The 20,042-nt window shown below is 38.3% G+C and overlaps 1 protein-coding gene and 1 long non-coding RNA gene across 46 annotated transcripts in view; one reads left to right on the forward strand and one right to left on the reverse strand.

The window, feature by feature from the left end:
* Window positions 1-6,593, reverse strand: part of LOC120093189 (uncharacterized) — a 47,753-nt gene extending 41,160 nt beyond the window's left edge. Inside the window, exons 1-2 of the long non-coding RNA XR_015622656.1 lie at window positions 6,494-6,593; window positions 6,148-6,242 (exon numbers count right to left, since the gene is read on the reverse strand). This is a non-coding gene — a long non-coding RNA (uncharacterized LOC120093189). The remainder of the gene's footprint in view (window positions 1-6,147; window positions 6,243-6,493) is intronic.
* Nrxn1 (neurexin 1) overlaps window positions 1-20,042 on the forward strand; it is a 1,143,874-nt gene that overhangs the window by 242,971 nt on the left and 880,861 nt on the right.

Raw genomic sequence — 20,042 nt, forward strand, 5'->3', positions numbered from 1 at the left:
AACTAAACACTAGAAATGCAATTGTGTACTTCATTGCTTAAGAAGTATGTGTAATAAACTAATAATCAGCCACACATTCAATCAAACTAATTCATTCCTGTGTGTAAACAGTAACTCTATAAATAAAGTATTTATCTGCAATTTAATTAAAAGCTAGGATTTAAATTCCAGGAAGAGGACCAATTTAGATTGACAGGCAGATACTCAGCTACATTATTATTTTTAAAATTACACTAGGTAATTTTCATAGTATATTAAATCTGAAGGGAAAAAAGAAAGAATATGAAGACTCAGGATTTAAGAGACTATATTAGTCACACTACCAGTTGGTTTATAATGCACAAATACATGACCCCTTTTTCTGATTTCCCAAAATAAACACTGATTAAGTAAGGTTATCTCTATGCCTTCTGCTTTGCATTGCAGTCTCTTGGCTCTCTGATCACTGCAGGATCTTTCTAGCTAACTGGGTACTGAAGGTGACTTATCTTCTACAAAGATGGATATTATTTAAGAGCACAAAACCTTTGTGCATTTCCTGCAGAAATAAGTTTATAACCAATAGCAATTATGAATTTTAACATCCATTTCTCCTTTCATAAAGATATGAAGTACTTATTTAAAATATATACCACATTTATTTAAGTATTGAGAGAAAAGCATATTGTGCCACAACTTAGCAGGAAGTGTTGTTTAAAAATAAAAGTATAGATTATTAAAATGTAAATCTCTTCTGTGTTTATTCCTTTCATTCTGACATGCTCAGAACTGATGAATAATAACAGTTCATGCTGTTTTTTCTTTTTATTAAAACAGTGTTGTGTCAAAGAATCTTAGATTAAAGAAGAGTTAAACCAGGACTTAACTCAAGCCTCATTAGAAGTACGTTAGACTCTATGGTAATTCCTGTCTTAGACTTTTACTGCTGTGAACAGATACCATGACCACGGCAACTCTTTTAAGGACATTTAATTGGGCCTGATTTACAGGTTAATTTTCAAGGTATGAGCATGGCAGTGTTAAGGAAGACTTGATGCAGGAGGAGCTGAGACTTCTACATCTTGATCTGAGGTTACTAGGAGAAGCCTTTCTCTAACACGGATAGGAGGAGAGTCTCATTTCCCACCCCACAATGGCACACTTCCTTGAACTTGACCACACCTACTCCAACAAGACTACATGTCCTAATAGTCCTGCTCCCAGGGCCCAGCATATTCAAACCACCACAGTTTCCTATGAAAACATTTGGCTTCTATTCCTAGGCATATTTTCTTTCCATTATTGCTTGTTTGGTTGTTTCAAAAAATGGAAGGAAATAAAAAAAGGAAGGAAGGAAGGGAAGAAGGAAGGAAGGAAAGAAGGAAATGTTCACAGAATGAGTCCATTCTTTTTAAACTCTGAGACCCATTCATCCCCTGAAAGCTTGCATGCCTCTTTGATTTTTCTCTTTCATCACCCAACAACAATCTGCCTTTTTGTAGAGATGCTTCATTCACTCTAGATTTATTAGACATTCTTATTCTATACATGTAATATGTATATTACCGTTCTCTAAAGTTATTTGTTGAACAGCTCAGCATATCCTCTTATGATCAGGTAAACTTTTCAGTTTCACCAAAATGTCTCATCTTTACAGGTTACTAAATGTGGAATGATAATGGCTCCCATCTCTAAAGTGTTCCCTCCAGCCCTGCATCCTGTGGCTTTTATATGCATTAATTCATTTAACAATCACCGCAGTCTTTTTTACAAATGAGAAGATTTAATCTCATCGATGTTGGGTCATTGGTTCAGGATCACACATCTATTTGATGGTGAGAGGATTTATTCCAAATTGGGTTGTTTTGAGACTCTATATTGTTAAATATAAACTCAACTTCTTCCCTTATTGCATTTTCCTCATTAATTATGTGTGGGGGATTGGTGCTGATGTCATCCAAAGTTCTGGCAAACCATAAGTAAATATGTTGATAGATGTAGACATACAGAAATCTCACACCTCCTGAACTAAAAATACTACTTTTTTTTTGTTAATTTCATACAGGCATGATAGTCTTAGCATATCTTTAATTTAGTAACTTTGAAAGTTGCTTTTTACTGTCTTCTGAATAATGCAAAACACAGTTCTAGACCTTGAGCCTTTTATTTTCTGCTTGGTTGATTCTATGGCTGACTGAGGGAAACAGGCATGGTAGTTGGCTTTGATTCTTAGCTGGCAGGTAACACCAGGAAATGCAATTCTTAAGCACCTCAAGTCCCCCTTTGTTTGTTATGCAAAACAGAGAAAAGTTCTACTTTAAAAAACAAAGAGACAGTAAGTTTGCAATTTTTCACCACATACAGTTTTTTGCCTTTAGCTTTTTTTGTGCTTTATGAATATATCCTGTGTTCAAAAATTAAGTCAGTGAAAATGGTGCCTGTGAACTTGTAATATGTCCTTAACAAGGACCAAGAATAAGGTTTTTCCTTGACTTGACTAAAAGGCCAAGGTGTCCTGAGGTAAATTATTTGGAATCAGTGAAGCAGTAAGAATGGAAAGAATGAAGGCCTGAACAGGAAGCAACATGGGAGAGAAAAGCAACAGAGAGACTAATGTGAAGAGGAAAAAAGTGCCAGTACTGGAGAGCCCTGGACCTGTGAGGACAGGAGAAACAAGTTCACTGGGCTCCAACAGAAGCAGTCAATCCACAGCCACCACAGACTGTCTTAGCACTGTGTGGGCTCTCTGGAGCCAGCATCGTTCAGTATGAATTTTATGGCACCATTTTGTTTCTGTATAAATTATCATTGGGATTTTGATAACTATTTCTTTGGTCCTGTATCTTCATTTAGACAGTTGAAGGATTTTAGCTATATCAAATATACGGTCACTGGGAAAAAAAGGAATAAATTTTTAATTATTCATATCCTTGGGTTTCTTTTTTTTTCCGGAACTGGGGACCGAACCCAGGGCCTTGCGGTTGCTAGGCAAGCGCTCTACCACTGAGCTAAATCCCCAACCCCCTTGAGTTTCTTTAAAACTGTTGTTTTGCATGTATCTTTTATCTCAATAGTTAAATGTATTGACAGATGTATTAGTGTTTTCACAGCTACTGTAAATTGAATTGCTTTCACATTTTCCTGTAAAGATGGCCATTGTTTGTATGTGTTAACAATTTTCTAGTCTGTTTTTTAAATTTTTGTTTTGGTTTGGTTTGGTTTGAAGTAATCCCATCCTGAGAATGTGTTGAGCATTGAAAACTGCTATTTTGGGGTTCTTAGGAATTGGACACTTTCTGTACTTTGTCCTGTGATACAGTGTGTGATGGCAATGAGTATGGTTAGTGTATTGAAATGACTTTTCATTCCAAGGATAAATCCTACAAAGGCTGGGGGATCCTTCTGATATGCTGTTGAATTTGATTTTTTCCATAATTCATGGAGACTTGCATTTACATCTATTACCATAGTGACCTATAGTTATAGTATTGACACTTTTATCACCATAATGCTAACCTCAAACAATGAAGGCTCCCTACTATTGGTTTTGGAAAATTTTAACAAGTATTAACTTTAGTTCTGCAAATATTTGGTATAATACTTCAGCGATGCCTTATGATCCTGGACTGATTTTGCTGAATGTTTCTGAATCATTATGTAAATCTCCTTCCTTCTCATTTGTCATTGTGTGTGTGTCCATGCATGTGTGTATGCATATATACCTGTGCCGTATGTGTTTGTGTTTATGTGTGTATGTGTGTATGCTTGATTCAGTCTCAGTGAGTGCTATGATTCCATGAATTAATTTAATTTTTTTCTTGATATTTGGACACATTTTTCAAAGTGTTTCTGTCCAATTGCATATAGTAGTCTCTTGTATTTTCCTAACAGTTAATGGGTTCTAACTGAGGAAGCTTGCATCCCTGTATATCCTCTTTCACACAGTTTTCTTGCCAATGTTCTCTGCCTTCCTTCATCTTCTTTCTAGTCTTTCATTGGTAGAAACCAGATTTCCACAATCCTGGAATACTGTGTGTGGCTTCCTTGAACTCTCCTTTCTTATATTACTTGTTTCGGAGGTGCAGATATAAGTCATAAAGGGTTAGACACCAACTTGTGTTTTGAAAGGTAAATACTGCAAAAGTAAGGTAAGGATAATACTATAGTAATGCCTACTCCTTTCCTCCCATTATCTTGAGGAATATGCCTCTACTGAATCATTAAACTGTAGAATTGCTGCTTTAAATGAGGCAAAATTCACCTTTCCCAATTTAGTAACTCAGAAACAACCCTGCCTAATTGGAATTTGTGTGGGACACAGAAGTAAAGAGCTCAGACTTCCTTGACCCACTGTACCTCAATGACCCACTGTACCTCAATGACCCACTGTACCTCAATGACCCACTGTACCTCAATGACCCACTGTACCTCAATGACCCACTGTACCTCAATGACCCACTGTACCTCAATGACCCACTGTACCTCAATGACCCACTGTACCTCAATGACCCACTGTACCTCAATGACCCACTGTACCTAGGCAGAACCCTCCACAGTCCTAGTAACTGCATTACTGTCATGAAATTTTTTTCTGTAACTCACAACTTTCTTCTCTTTTAAAATACAGAATTTTTTATCCTTTAAATAAAATAATCAGAAATCTTTGGAGGCTAGTGTCTAATCAATAGAGTGACAATTTGGGGATTCAGATCAGCAACATCTGCTTTAAATCATGTAGGTGTATTTTTCCTTCAAGTTCTCCTATTTAGTTCTTATCAAAACAACACACTATCTAGATACCTATCTTAGAGTTACTGTGGTACAGGCTATTAGACTAGCTAGTGTTTCTGAGGATATGGGGTCATTCTGCAAAATTGCAAAATAAGTCTTTAGCTTGGCCTGTACATCAGGAGTTGATCACTTACTTAGAAGGGATAAGGTCCCAGGTTCCATTCACATACCACACAAAAGCTTATTTTCTGAAAGTTTTACCATAGAGAGAAAGGCTGGTGAAAATGCTATTTTCTCAGCATAATTCTTCACTTTCTGTTCTGAGAAGTCAAGCTCCGAGAGACTCCTAATGTTTGTTAACCAAATTATGATGTCACTGAAAGTTCTCCTTTCAGGTAACAGACTAACATCATCCTCCCACAGTCCTCAGTGGGTCACAGTAGATGAGGGCTGTGGGACCTATCGCCTTCCCTAACACAGCTCTGGGTTACCATTATTAAAAAACAATCAGTTTTTTAACATTATGAGAAAAAGAACAAGTCTCTTGTTCTTAGAAATGATGACAATAAAGCATCTTAAATCTGCTACAATTAAAAAGTAATGCTGATACAACACATCAAATTTTTTAAGTATGTGTGTGCACCAAGTACATGTCAAGTAATTTCAGGTAGAGTAGAGAGTGTTGACAGTTATAGACAGGTGTGAACTGACAGGTAATTCTAGTTCGTAATCAGCCACTGCTCTTAACTACCCAATACTCATGTGTTTGTATAAATTCCATTAGTGATCACAGTAGATGCTTACAGCAAGTTGAGGTCTGTACTAGAGTCCCTGGGGCTCTTTTCTAAAAGCAGAGTAATTTATGTGTGTGCCATTCTCTGGTAGGAGCTATTTCACATGCTTCTGGTAGGTTTGACCTTATAAAGAGGATCCCTTCAGAGTAAGATCCTATGTAAAAAATCTGACTCACTGGAAAGGACAGCATGAAATAATGCTTTGATTCACACACACACACACACACACATACACACACAGACACACACACACACACATACACACGCACGCACACGCACTTTTAAAATTGACATTGTATCCGTGTTTATAATGTAGAATTTATTAAGGGGTCATAAACTTCCGATACTTTTTTCCTAAAATAGAAATGTCACCATAAACATTTTAAATGTTTCACTCTATACAAATGGGAATAAGGGAACAGTGTGGCTTCTTAAATTTATAGAGAGGCTGTTAGGCATTTGTGACCAGAACCCTGAAATTTATTTCTCACATATTTTTCCTTGGTTAATCTATGTCAAGCATAGACTCTTTAAATTTTTAATTACATCCCTCCCCCTTGTGCTGACCAAATAGTAAGCTTTACACAAACCATTCTAGCAGGACATGGGGACAGTCTTATGTCAGCAGATCTTTTATAATTACCTGTACAGCTGTTGTCGCATTGTCTGCGGTACCTGTACTCTAGGGACCAGCCTAACATTCATTGTGTACATAACCCATAATCATCCAGAATGCACCTGTTTAAAATAATAGAAAGGTTCAAAATGTAACCTGCAACTCATCCAAGAAGAGAATTTTAGAATGAGAAGGTGCTGAGACTACTGCAAACACAATGACAGGGATTATCATTACTGAAGCAAGCAGGGTCATTTGGGAGGAGGGAAGTCAATTGAGAACCTCAATTGTGAAGGGAGTTCAGATATTTTTTTGGGCATTTTCTTTATTAAAGACTGATATAGAAGAGCCAGAACACTGTGGAATGTACTACCTCTGATCAAGTGGTCCGGAGTTGTATGAAAATGGAAACTTAGTAAGCCCGGAGAGCGAGCTTGTTACAATGTTCCTCCATGGTCTCTTCCTCAGTTGTTACCTTGGTCTTCCGTCACAATGGGCTATAAACTGGCAGGTGAAATAAACCCTTTCCTTTCCGGAATGGTTTTGGTCATGCTCTTTGTCAGAACAACAGAAAGCAATCTAGCACACCAGAAACGTGGAGAGGACACAATGTTCCAGTTATACTTTTGTTTCACAAAGCAGTGTATATGAAGAAATAAGAATAACTTAAAATAATTTATGAATATTGTAAAGGTATTTAATCATTTTTCAGATTCACCTATATTCAGGCTTCATATGAGATTCTTAGTATAATACTTAGAGATTAAATATGACACCTATCAAAGTGCAGACAAAACTGTTTAATAGATTTGTCACCTCAGAATGAAAAATAGAAGAATGGCCATGAAAAGTGTTTATACTACAGCTCTTGGTATACTGTGGGCCTCCAGCTGGATAATGCACTTGCTGTGGAGGGTTATACCACAGCCCTTGGTATACTGCGGGCCTCCAGCTGGATAATGCACTTGCTGTGGAGGGTTATACCACAGCCCTTGGTATACTGCAGGCCTCCAGCTGGATAATGTACTTACTGCGGAGGGTTATACCACAGCCCTTGGTATACTGCGGGCCTCCAGCTGGATAATGCACTTGCAGAGGTTATTTCCCACTTCTGGAGCATTTGTCTTTTGGGCATCCTCAGACATAACCTCTTCAAACATATATGGGGCATGTAACTGAGTGTATGGAATATTGTCAGTAATGGTCTGAGAGGGGCTCATAGGGCTGTGTTCCTTCATTCTTGCTTTAGGTACATTCTGGGAGAATGGTAGATGTTGTCACTATATCCACTGATGAGCCCACCAGGCTATAGTGGATATTTCCAAACTTGTCATCACACAGATCACCCTGATTACAAAGACGGGAGTAGGGGAAAGGGATTTTTAGGGGCAAGGATTAAGGAAGTTAATGGGCCTCAGAAAGGGTGGTGTGACGGTAATCAGGATGCATTCACCATACACATATGAAATTGTCAAAGAACAAATTAATATGTTACAATAAATGAAATGAATTTGAGGGTTGTGAGAAAATTGACAACAGTTTAGCATTTCTGTATAAATGCCAATCAAAATTTAATTAAAAATTAAATGCATAATGAAGCCAAGGCATTTGTTGGGGGCAGCGCTTCCTTCTGTCATATCACATGACTGTACTATAGTCTTGGTTCAAAACAACAACATAGGCACCTTACATTAAGTACACTGACCACAGGATGAGAGTATCTGCTCCTGGAAAGATATAGGCTCAGATTAGAGTATGCTACAAAATCTGCATGACATTTACTATGCATATAACATTTCTTCCTCTTAGGGGCAGAAAAGCTAGCTATAAAAAAAGTTAAATATTTTCCTGTCATTTTTTAGTCTAGAAGTATCCAATTAGTAATGGCTTTGCTTGTTCTGTGAATCTCTGATTTTAAAAATAGTCATTTCACTTGCTGATCTGAGATTTTAAAAATCACTCAATGAATTTTGGGTTGGGATTAAAACAGAGTATTTACCAACTTCAGAAATTGCCCTAAAAAATAGTTCTGTAATTTTACATTCCATATTTACATAAATCAACTTTCTTGGAATTGATGAACATGAAATCAGAACATTGATAAATTCAGAAAAATTAGAAAAAGCTCTGTGTCCAGCAGCGAAAAGCTAACTTTTAATACCTTGTGTAGAAAATAAATGACATTGACTTTATTAGTATTCAAATTTGCATTCAGATTTCATGAAACATAAAATTATATACATACAAAACTTGTTTTTAAATAATTTTATTATTTATTCATAAATATTTGAGCACACAATACAAATACATGTAACATATCTATATAACATATTTTACATATGTACAATATAACACACACACATATGTGTGTGTGTGTGTATATATAATTGTTTAAACTTTTTCAGGCCTAAAGCTGTTCAGCATTAGGAAAGTTTAAGGAAACCTATGCTAGGAGGTACTGCCCAAATTTAAACTTGTGATAATATGCTGGTATTATAAGTAAAAAACATGAGAGGTTTAATTTGAGAGCTCACATCACAGCAGGTTTCCAGGGTTAAGGAATGATGAAGAGAAGAAAGATAATGGAAAAGTAAGCTCGTTCTCAACTTCAGTTCAGAAGAGTTTTACACTCACGCTGTTTAAAATTTGAGATGAAACCTTGCTTCCGTATTATCATCATAGATAAAGTAAATAGCGATTGCATTTTGCATAAAGTTGCCATGGTTACCTTTCCATGTAATGAGTGACACATATTCAGTTTCCATAGTTGTTGATCTCTTTTAAAATCATCTTCCTGAGAACATGAAGTGCATAGCATTTGAAATATGATCTTTTATTTTAAATCTTTATAGAACAGACAATCTCTTTTTAATTACAAAAGATTGGTGTCATCAGAAATAGGATAAAGAAAACCATGAAGATGGTAACATTCCAATGATGTAGGGTGCTGTGCTTATTTCCATGGTAATGTTTGTGTGGAGGTGGAAAACAGGGAAGAACGGCTGAAATGTGAACACTGAGCCTTTAATTAAACCAGCTCAAGGATTCTGCATTGTGGATCTGTGTCCACACTTATTACCCTCAATGAAAGCACTAATTATTTAAATCTGTTTTTGACTGTGTGTATAAAGTCTTCTTATGGGGATGTTAATCAAATGTAAATCCATGAAAAGGCTGTTTATAAAAACCATTGGTTTAAACCACATGAAATTGATGAAAATCAAGGATAATTTTTATTGTCAAACATGTACGAAAGTGGTACAATATAGTTTTAGATACTAATGCTATATATTATCAATATATCCTCAGGAGCACAGAGCATAACTGAAGACACATTATAAAAAAAATAGAAAGCAATAAGGATGTAAAGATACAGAATTTGAGAGAATGTTTTACTGTTTTCCATCATTTATTTTGATGGATATCTAAAAAGTCACAATAGACATAAAAATTATTAATTAAACCATAACTGTGAATAATTCAACAAATAGAGACTTAAGCACACTGAAACATTTAATATATTTTATAAACAGTTATAATGAACTTTCCACATGTATGAAATATATATTTTATATATAGTATAATACTTAAAATCACACTATCCAAGTGAAATTGTATAGCATATATAGTACACATTATACAGTTCATATAATGTTAAATAAAATTATTTGTACAGATATATTGATGTTTCTCTACAAAATGAGTTGGAATTATTTTACATAGACACCTATACCCCAGTCTTTATAAAGAGTGTATGATTCCTATTTATTGGATTGGACACTGCTTTATAAAGAACATTTTTAAGATAGAAATCAGACTTTTTCTACTTTTTTGTGTAAGATTTCATTGTAATTTTTGAGTGTTACATAAATACAATGGTTCTATGACATGTGACCTTGTGATTTAACATGGAATATATGTGTGTGTGTGTGTGTGTGTGTGTGTGTGTGTGTGTGTGTGTGTGTGTGGTTACTTTAACAGGTGCATACACTAACTATAAGCTATTTTGTAGTGATTATTTTTTTATTGAAAAAATCACAAAAATAATAGGTGGCTAGACATTTTAGATGAGTCCATCTAGCTATTTTATTTAAATATACATTCTATACACTTGAGTGTCCAAATGTAATATAAATATATGACCAAGTTGACTTAAAACATAACGTAGTTCCATCACATGTGAACTTTTATATACACATGCAGAGTTCTATTCAACGACATCTCCATAAAGTGAGTGGAGAGTCTAGACCAGGCGCCAGTAAGTTTACTGCTACACATGGATTTCTTAATGGTTTCTGAACTTGTGTTCTCTCAAGATCTCATAATATGAAATTATCTCTGATCATGAGACTGACAGTGTCAGTGGACTGATAAAATGATAACAAAGTCTGCTCCTTTAGTATTTGATGAGATGCTATTACTCAAATATGAAGTTTATTAATCAATATCATTGTCCTTCGCATTTTACCATATGAAGCTTTCTATTAGATTAATGTCTTTTATTGGAGGCACATAAAATTTATACAAAGATAGTCAAGATACTACAAGCCTTTTCTGAGGTCCCACAGTAAATCTTCAAGAGGCTGTTTCTTCTATTTATGAAAGAGTAGTATTGTTCATGCCATGGGTGAAATATTCAGAGAGTAGCAAATTAAAGTCATGCTATTTTATCCAAGAAGCCATTAGTTACTCAATGTATCTTTAGGAAGAGAAAAAATATGTTGTGTTTAAGGAAAAAAGGCAAGTCAGATGCTGTAGAAAACAAGGACTTGGTAAAATGCCTTAGTAACCCGAATAAAGGCCTGAATTCGATACCTAGCACTCAAGTGAAAAGCCCAAGTAGGAGTTGTGACTGTAATCCCCATGCTGGCGAGGCAGAGACAAGAGGAGTTGTGCCCTTGCCTGCTAGCCCAGCAATCCTGTTGTGGTAAATATGTTTAAAAGGTGGAACCTTTCATCCTGCTCCAGCTCGAGCACCATAAGGCCATATGGCACTGCGGAGTACTTTTTTTTTTTTATTAACTTGAGTATTTCTTATATACATTTCGAGTGTTATTCCTTTTCCCGGTTTCCGGGCAAACATCCCCCTCCCCCCTCCCCTTCCTTATGGGTGTTCCCCTCCCAACCCTCCCCCCATTGCCGCCCTCCCCCCATAGACTAGTTCACTGGGGGTTCAGTCTTAGCAGGACCCAGGGCTTCCCCTTCCACTGGTGCTCTTACTAGGATATTCATTGCTACCTATGAGGTCAGACTCCAGGGTCAGTCCATGTATAGTCTTTAGGTAGTGGCTTAGTCCCTGGAAGCTCTGGTTGCTTGGCATTGTTGTACTTTTGGGGTCTCGAGCCCCTTCAAGCTCTTCCAGTTCTTTCTCTGATTCCTTCAATAGGGGACCTATTCTCAGTTCAGTGGTTTGCTGCTGGCATTCGCCTCTGTATTTGCTGTATTCTTGCTGTATATGGCTTTTACTATGTTTAGGTATGGGCCTTGAATTCCTATTCTTTCCAGGACTTTTATCATGAAGGGGTGTTGAATTTTGTAAAATGCTTTCTCAGCATCTAATGAAATGATCATGTGGTTCTGTTCTTTCAGTTTGTTTATATAATGGATCACGTTGGTGGTTTTCCGTATATTAAACCATCCCTGCATGCCTGGGATGAAGCCTACTTGATCATGGTGGATGATTGTTTTGATGTGCTCTTGAATTCGGTTTGCCAGAATTTTATTGAGTATTTTTGCGTCGATATTCATAAGGGAAATTGGTCTGAAGTTCTCTTTCTTTGTTGGGTCTTTGTGTGGTTTAGGTATAAGAGTAATTGTGGCTTCGTAGAAGGAATTCGGTAGTGCTCCATCTGTTTCAATTTTGTGGAATAGTTTGGATAATATTGGTATGAGGTCTTCTATGAAGGTTTGATAGAATTCTGCACTAAACCCGTCTGGACCTGGACTCTTTTTGGTTGGGAGACCTTTAATGACTGCTACTATTTCCTTAGGAGTTATGGGGTTGTTTAACTGGTTTATCTGTTCCTGATTTAACTTCGATACCTGGTATCTGTCTAGGAAATTGTCCATTTCCTGCAGATTTTCCAGTTTTGTTGAATATAGGTTTTTATAGTAAGATCTGATGATTTTTTCAATTTCCTCTGAATCTGTAGTTATGTCTCCCTTTTCATTTCTGATTTTGTTAATTTGGATGCACTCTCTGTGTCCTCTCGTTAGTCTGGCTAAGGGTTTATCTATCTTGTTGATTTTCTCAAAGAACCAACTTTTGGTTCTGTTGATTCTTTCTATGGTCCTTTTTGTTTCTACTTGGTTGATTTCAGCTCTGAGTTTGATTATTTCCTGCCTTCTACTCCTCCTGGGTGTATTTGCTTCTTTTTGTTCTAGAGCTTTTAGGTGTGCTGTCAAGCTGCTGACATATGCTCTTTCCTGTTTCTTTCTGCAGGCACTCAGCGCTATGAGTTTTCCTCTTAGCACAGCTTTCATTGTGTCCCATAAGTTTGAGTATGTTGTATCTTCATTTTCATTAAATTCTAAAAAGTTTTTAATTTCTTTCTTTATTTCTTCCTTGACCAGGTTATCATTGAGTAGAGCATTGTTCAATTTCCACGTATATGTGGCAATTCTTCCCTTATTGTTATTGAAGACCAGTTTTAGGCCGTGGTGGTCCGATAGCACGCATGGGATTATTTCTATCTTTCTGTACCTGTTGAGGCCCGTTTTTTGACCAATTATATGGTCAATTTTGGAGAAAGTACCATGAGGAGCTGAGAAGAAGGTATATCCTTTTGCTGTAGGATAGAATGTTCTATAAATATCCGTTAAGTCCATTTGGCTCATGACTTCTCTTAGTCTATCTACATCACTGTTTAATTTCTGTTTCCATGATCTGTCCATTGATGAGAGTGGGGTGTTGAAATCTCCCACTATTATTGTGTGAGGTGCAATGTGTGTTTTGAGCTTTAGTAAGGTTTCTTTTACGTATGTAGGTGCCCTTGTATTTGGGGCATAGATATTTAGGATTGAGAGTTCATCTTGGTGGATTTTTCCTTTGATGAGTATGAAGTGTCCTTCCTTATCTTTTTTGATGACTTTTAGTTGGAAATTGATTTTATTTGATATTAGAATGGCTACTCCAGCTTGCTTCTTCTGACCATTTGCTTGGAAAGTTGTTTTCCAGCCTTTCACTCTGAGGTAGTGTCTGTCTTTGTCTCTGAGGTGTGTTTCCTGTAGGCAGCAGAATGCAGGGTCCTCGTTGCATATCCAGTTTGTTAATCTATGTCTTTTTATTGGGGAGTTGAGGCCATTGATATTGAGAGATATTAAGGAATAGTGATTATTGTTTCCCTTTATATTCATATTTGGATGTGAGGTTATGTTTGTGTGCTTTCATTCTCTTTGTTTTGTTGCCAAGACGATTAGTTTCTTGCTTCTTCTAGGGTATAGCTTGCCTCCTTATGTTGGGCTTCACCATTTATTATCCTTTGTAGTGCTGGATTTGTAGAAAGATATTGTGTAAATTTGGTTTTGTCATGGAATATCTTGGTTTCTCCATCAATGTTAATTGAGAGTTTTGCTGGATACAGTAACCTGGGCTGGCATTTGTGTTCTCTTAGGGTCTGTATGACATCAGTCCAGGATCTTCTGGCCTTCATAGTTTCTGGCGAGAAGTCTGGTGTGATTCTGATAGGTCTCCCTTTATATGTTACTTGACCTTTTTCCCTTACTGCTTTTAATATTCTTTCTTATTTTGTGTGTTTGGTGTTTTGACAATTATGTGACGGGAGGTGTTTCTTTTCTGGTCCAATCTATTTGGAGTTCTGTAGGCTTCTTGTATGTCTATGGGTATCTCTTTTTTTAGGTTAGGGAAGTTTTCTTCTATGATTTTGTTGAAGATATTTACTGGTCCTTTGAGCTGGGAGTCTTCACTCTCTTCTATACCTATTATCCTTAGGTTTGATCTTCTCATTGAGTCCTGGATTTCCTGTATGTTTTGGACCAGTAGCTTTTTCTGCTTTACATTATCTTTGACAGTTGAGTCGATGATTTCTATGGAATCTTCTGCTCCTGAGATTCTCTCTTCCATCTCTTGTATTCTGTTGGTGAAGCTTGTATCTACAGCTCCTTGTCTCTTCTTTTGGTTTTCTATATCCAGGGTTGTTTCCATGTGTTCTTTCTTGATTGCTTCTATTTCCATTTTTAATTCCTTCAACTGTTTGATTGTGTTTTCCTGGAATTCTGTCAGGGATTTTTGCGATTCCTCTCTGTAGGCTTCTACTTGTTTATTAATGTTTTCCTGTGTTTCCCTAAGTGTGTTCATGTCTTTCTTGAAGTCCTCCAGCATCATGATCAAATATGATTTTGAAACTAGATCTTGCTTTTCTGGTGTGTTTGGATATTCCATGTTTGTTTTGGTGGGAGAATTGGGCTCCGATGATGGCATGTAGTCTTGGTTTCTGTTGCTTGGGTTCCTGCGCTTGCCTCTCGCCATCAGATTATCTCTAGTGTTACTTTGTTCTGCTATTTCTGACAGTGGCTAGACTGTCCTATAAGCCTGTGTGTCAGGAGTGCTGTAGACCTGTTTTCCTCTCTTTCAGTCAGTTATGGGGACAGAGTGTTCTGCTTTCGGGCGTGTAGTTTTTCCTCTCTACAGGTCTTCAGCTGTTCCTGTGGGCCTGTGTCTTGAGTTCACCAGGCAGCTTTCTTGCAGCAGAAAATTTGGTCTTACCTGTGGTCCCGAGGCTCAGGTTCGCTCGTGGGGTGCTGCCCAGGGGCTCTCTGCAGCGGCAGCAACCAGGAAGACCTGTGCCGCCCCTTCCGGGAGCTTCAGTGCACCAGGGTTCCAGATGGTCTTTGGCTTTTTCCTCTGGCGTCCGAGATGTGTGTGCAGGGAGCAGTCTCTTCTGGTTTCCCAGGCTTGTCTGCCTCTCTGAAGGTTTAGCTCTCCCTCCCACGGGATTTGGGTGCAGAGAACTGTTTATCCGGTCTGTTTCTTTCAGGTTCCGGCAGTGTCTCAGGCAGGGGTCCTGCCGCTCCTGGGCCCTCCCCCACGGGAGCCCAGAGGCCTTATACAGTTTCCTCTTGGGCCAGGGATGTGGGCAGGGGTGAGCAGTGTTGTTGGTCTCTTCCGCTCTGCAGCCTCAGGAGTGCCCACCTGACCAGGCGGTTGGGTCTCTCTCTCACGGGGTCTGGGAGCAGAGAGCTGCTGCGGGCCGGGATCCGAGGGTGTGGGACTTCCGGTAAACACAGAACGTGCCCGGTCCTAGAGAAATTCTGCTTCCGTGTGTCCCAAGCTCACCAGGCAGCTTTCTTGCAGCAGAAAATTTGGTCTTACCTGTGGTCCCGAGGCTCAGGTTCGCTCGTGGGGTGCTGCCCAGGGGCTCTCTGCAGCGGCAGCAACCAGGAAGACCACTGCGGAGTACTTTTAACTCAGCAGTTGCACGCTGCCCCCAAGTACTCTCAGGCCCAGGTGGTCAGTGAGCCATTGCAGCGTGACACAATGCTGGTCCCTAGAGTCAGTTCTGGCATTGGAGGGCCATTTGGAACTACCATAATTCATCTCTGGTTGGTATCTCTCCCGGCAGTTCTCTTTTGGCTGCAAACTCTCTGGTTCCAGCTCCCAGGTAGAATAAGGGTTCTAGAAGTCTAGCATTGGGCTGATCTATGGTGGCTCCCTGCCACAGACTCTCTCCACACTCCCATCCACAGCCCTCAGGTAGTTAAAGTATAAACTCCGAGCTACTGGTGTAATCTTGACTCTGCAACTCAACAATCAGATTTACATGTTAAATTCTCAATCCACAATACATCCACACAATAAACTCACAACCAATTGATAAGGATATAAACCACTCACCTAGATAAGATAAACTGAATTCTAGAAATCCATCCCTTAAGAAATATTCATAACAACCTTTATCTATGTAGAGATGCATGGCAAGGATCGTTTATTCTGCCTCCATGTTGTTTCTCCCTCCTTTCTGCTTCTCCCTTTCCTTCTAAAACTTTGTTCCCAACTCCATTCCTTCTCGTCCAATGACAGGCCTCATTTTATCGTGTCTGCCTTCACCTGCATAACCACATCAACCTCCACAATCCAGTTGATCTTTAGGCTCAGTGAGAGACCTAAAGATATAAAATGAAGAGAGAAGAAGGAAGACACCAGATGTTGACCTCTGGACCCCACATGAATACACACATCCTCATCTACACACACATGAACACACATAGACACACTTAAAACAGTAACACATATCGTTTGTCTGCAGGCAAGGTTTTAAGTGTGATCACTACCCATGAAAACCTTTTCAAACTCTATTATTCTTTTAAGATTCCTGAACCTCTTACCTAGATACATAGTTTCTCTGCCTGCTTTCAAGGTTAGAAAGTTACTGTTAAAGTCCTAGCCTCCTTATTTTGCTGCTTAATTTCTGTGTTATGTCAAGCAACAGAAAATTATTTTAAGAGGTATTCAAAAAAATTGAATATATGTATATGGAACTCAGCCAAAGGTTTCTGCTAATAATGCTACTTACTGTGGCTGTTTATATTATAACAAGTTTTCTGAGTGTAAAATGCTTATTAGTGATATGAATGGTTTTTGAAGTACCAGGTGCTGACTCTTTAAAAGACAGGAGCACTCAGCATACACATACTTTGGTTCGCTCTCAAGTTTCAAAATATTCAAGAAATGTCTGTCTTCATCTATGTAAGGTAATAGAAAAAACCATGTGTGGGACTCTTTTAAAGACAAACTGTCAAAAGTTTTTGAAGGAAATAGTGGTCTCAGTGCTAGATTGAATAAGGGCTATTCCAAAAAGATGTTTAGCATAAAGAATAAATAGAATTAGGTGGATCTTAGGCTCTGAGGCCAACAACTGATCTGAGAGGACTGCTTTAGAATGTTTTGACCTTAATCGAATAATGGAACTATGTGAAGCATACATTTCCCTCATAATGAATATGCATTACCCAATGTTCATGGGAGAGGAATATTATGGCAGGTTCAGTGAAGAAATCAAATTGGCTGACTAAATGAATAATACAAATGAATACCTCAAATACTGTATTTTTACATAGGAATTTGACAAATACATTTTCATGTTTTCTGTGTTGAAGAGAAAAGATAGTGTATTGTTCCTCCTTCACAGAGCCATTTAGATTCATCTCATGGAGGAGGTTCCCTCAATCACTGCTGTCTGACAGGTGTTTGGCAACTGAGGTGAAACATGGCAGTGACCTTGGTCTGGTTCCGGGAGACATGTGTATATCATTGTAAACTGTCTTCTCTTCCCTGACCCAAGGATGTTCTAACTGCCTACTGATAGAAATAGTTTGTGTCTTCTAGATTAAAATTTAAATTCTTATTTTTTCTGGAACCTGAAGGTGGAGAAAAACAAAATCAGATTATATTTCAGGAATTTTAATAGCCACCGAAGAGTAAGCCATTTTCTGAATCACTGCAAATAGAGAGATGATAGTCTAAAATACTAAATATTTAATAAGTGAACACTTCATTTTTGCGCTGAAATATGAATTGGGTTTAAGCCTTTTACTCTATGAAAGTAACTCCCTAATATTTTCCCACTTATATTGCATTGAATCCATGATAGATTTTACAATTGCTAGGCAAGTGGATGGATAATATAAAGTATTTAGACTTTTTAAATTTATTTTATTTTATTAAAATAACATAATTGAGGAACCATCCGATAACTGTATTTAATCAGGCTCAATAAAAACAAAATTAAAACCCCAAATCTTTAAGAAAACCTGTATTGCTGGCTTTCTTACAGACAAGGATGTGACTATAGAGATAGGGCTGGGCTGACGCCCACCCAATAGGGGCAGCTCCTGGAAGAAGCTGTGGGAGGCCGCCAGGAGGTGGAGCACCGTGCTTGGAAAGCCATCCTCCGTACACACCTTAGACTCAGTAAGAGGAAAGTGTGTCCACAAAGTGAAGTTCTGTAGTACCAAAGCAAGCTCTCCCAGGTGGTCAGGAGTCCATACACAAAACTGGCACCACACCACTGTCTGTGCCCTGCGACATATAGATAGGCTCAAGGAGCCAAGTTCCCAATTACATGTCCCTGCAGTAGCCAGAGTCCCCTGCCTTCTCTCCAAGGCCATTTGTCCTAAAAAATCCTCAGCTGACTTGTGTACCTCTGGAGCAGAGCAGGCTGGCTCGGTGGACAGCTTCCACTCCTGGGAGAGGAAGTGTAGAAAAGAAGGCAATATGAAGTTAAGGCCCTGTGAGTAGTCTAGGTCCTGAACAGCAGCTTTTCTGGAAACATGTCTTCTGCCCAGAAAGTAACAGAAAGTAGTGCTTGCTGACTCTTCTTGGTCCCCTGGTGGTCTAAGAACAGCTACAACTTCAGCTAGAAGACTGGTAGCCTTGGAGTGAGAGCTGCCTGATGCAAGGAAGGCTCAGAGGCTCTCCTGTTGATTTTCAGCAGATAGTGCTGAAGCAGCTCAGTGGAAGACAGGCTCTGGGGAAACAAAGGCCTGTCTCTTTGACTTTCTTCACACAGTCAGCCGCCAACCTCTTCATTGCCTTGGGGCAGTTCTTGTAGAGCCTGCTAAGATATGAGGAAGCATACCCATAGCCCACCATGAAGACGATCTGGTCTCAGTTGTTGATGAGGGAGTAGGGAAGCTCACCAGTCATCAGCTCATACAGCACAATGCCATAGGAGTAGACATCAGACTGGAAGCTGAACAGATTGTTATCCTGCATTCAGATTACTTCTGGGGCCATCCACAGCACAGAGCCAGTATGCTAATTCTTCAACCTGCTGAGAGCCACTCCAGCATGACTTCACTGTTGCCAAACTAAAATCTCCAATTTTTTTGTAAAGGCAAGGTAATAATATTAGTGTAGAAGAATTTTAATCCAGATATGCTCTGATCACATCCAAAGAACTTCTAGGTCTGTGTGATACTGCTGAAATTCTGACATGACCTTACTGCCCATCTTTAATTCCAAACAATTCAGGGGCAGGCAAAGTAAACAGTCAGAGAAATATTAAACAAAATGGGTCAGATATAGCCCAAATTCTTGGGAGAATCGGTACATAAGAGCAGTACAGACAAAAAGGAGTTCAGTTCCTCAGTGTGCTGGGAGCTGAGTCAGATGAGAGTACAGTGCAGTGGAGTTGAATGTAGGTCAGCAGAGACAGTTGAAGCCAGAGAATAAGAAGGAGCCAGATTAAAAGAACTGCAGAGTTCGTTTGAGGTTAAGCAGAACAATTCAGTGAGAAGCTGAGAGAAGCCAAATTGAATCACTCAGCTTAGAGAAGATTTAGAGCCAGAAGAGTTGAGTTGAACCAGCAAACCAGGGATCAGAAATAACTGAAAAGGGGTGAGCTTATTTGTCAGCAAGTCTCCAAGATGACAATTATATCAGGCCAAAAAAGTTACATTTACAACTAGAAGAAAGTTTTAAATCTCTAAAGGCCCCTCCAATTTCTATCTTGCTTGAAAGATTAAGGAAATGTGACATAAACAATAGCTTAGGTAGAAGCATGGTTGAAAAATAAAAGAAGTATGGTATACTCTAGGTTTGAGTGGTATGAATGCACAATCAGACTACCATCCGCTTTTCCTTTGTTAGATTCAGGATTGATCTAGAAATGATTCACTGCAACAGAATCTAAAAAATAAATACCTTCAGAATTTGCAATTTGGTATGTAATGTTTATTTATATTTCAGTCCAAATAGGTGCCTTTGAAACTGAAAGTTATTGAATTATCAAATAAAGTTGTTTTATTGAGAAAAAGTAAAGTATTTAGACATGGCTCTAAGGGAGCACAGTCATACTTCACAGTGAAAGGATTTACTTCTTTGGTTATATTTAATTTCCTGTGATGTTTCATTTTGTTTTTATCAAATTTATATTAAACTGACAACAAAATCAAAAATTGTA

The sequence above is a fragment of the Rattus norvegicus genome, chromosome 6 (assembly GCF_021556685.1).
Source record: "Rattus norvegicus strain SHRSP/BbbUtx chromosome 6, alternate assembly SHRSP_T2T, whole genome shotgun sequence".
Lineage (NCBI taxonomy): Eukaryota > Metazoa > Chordata > Mammalia > Rodentia > Muridae > Rattus > Rattus norvegicus.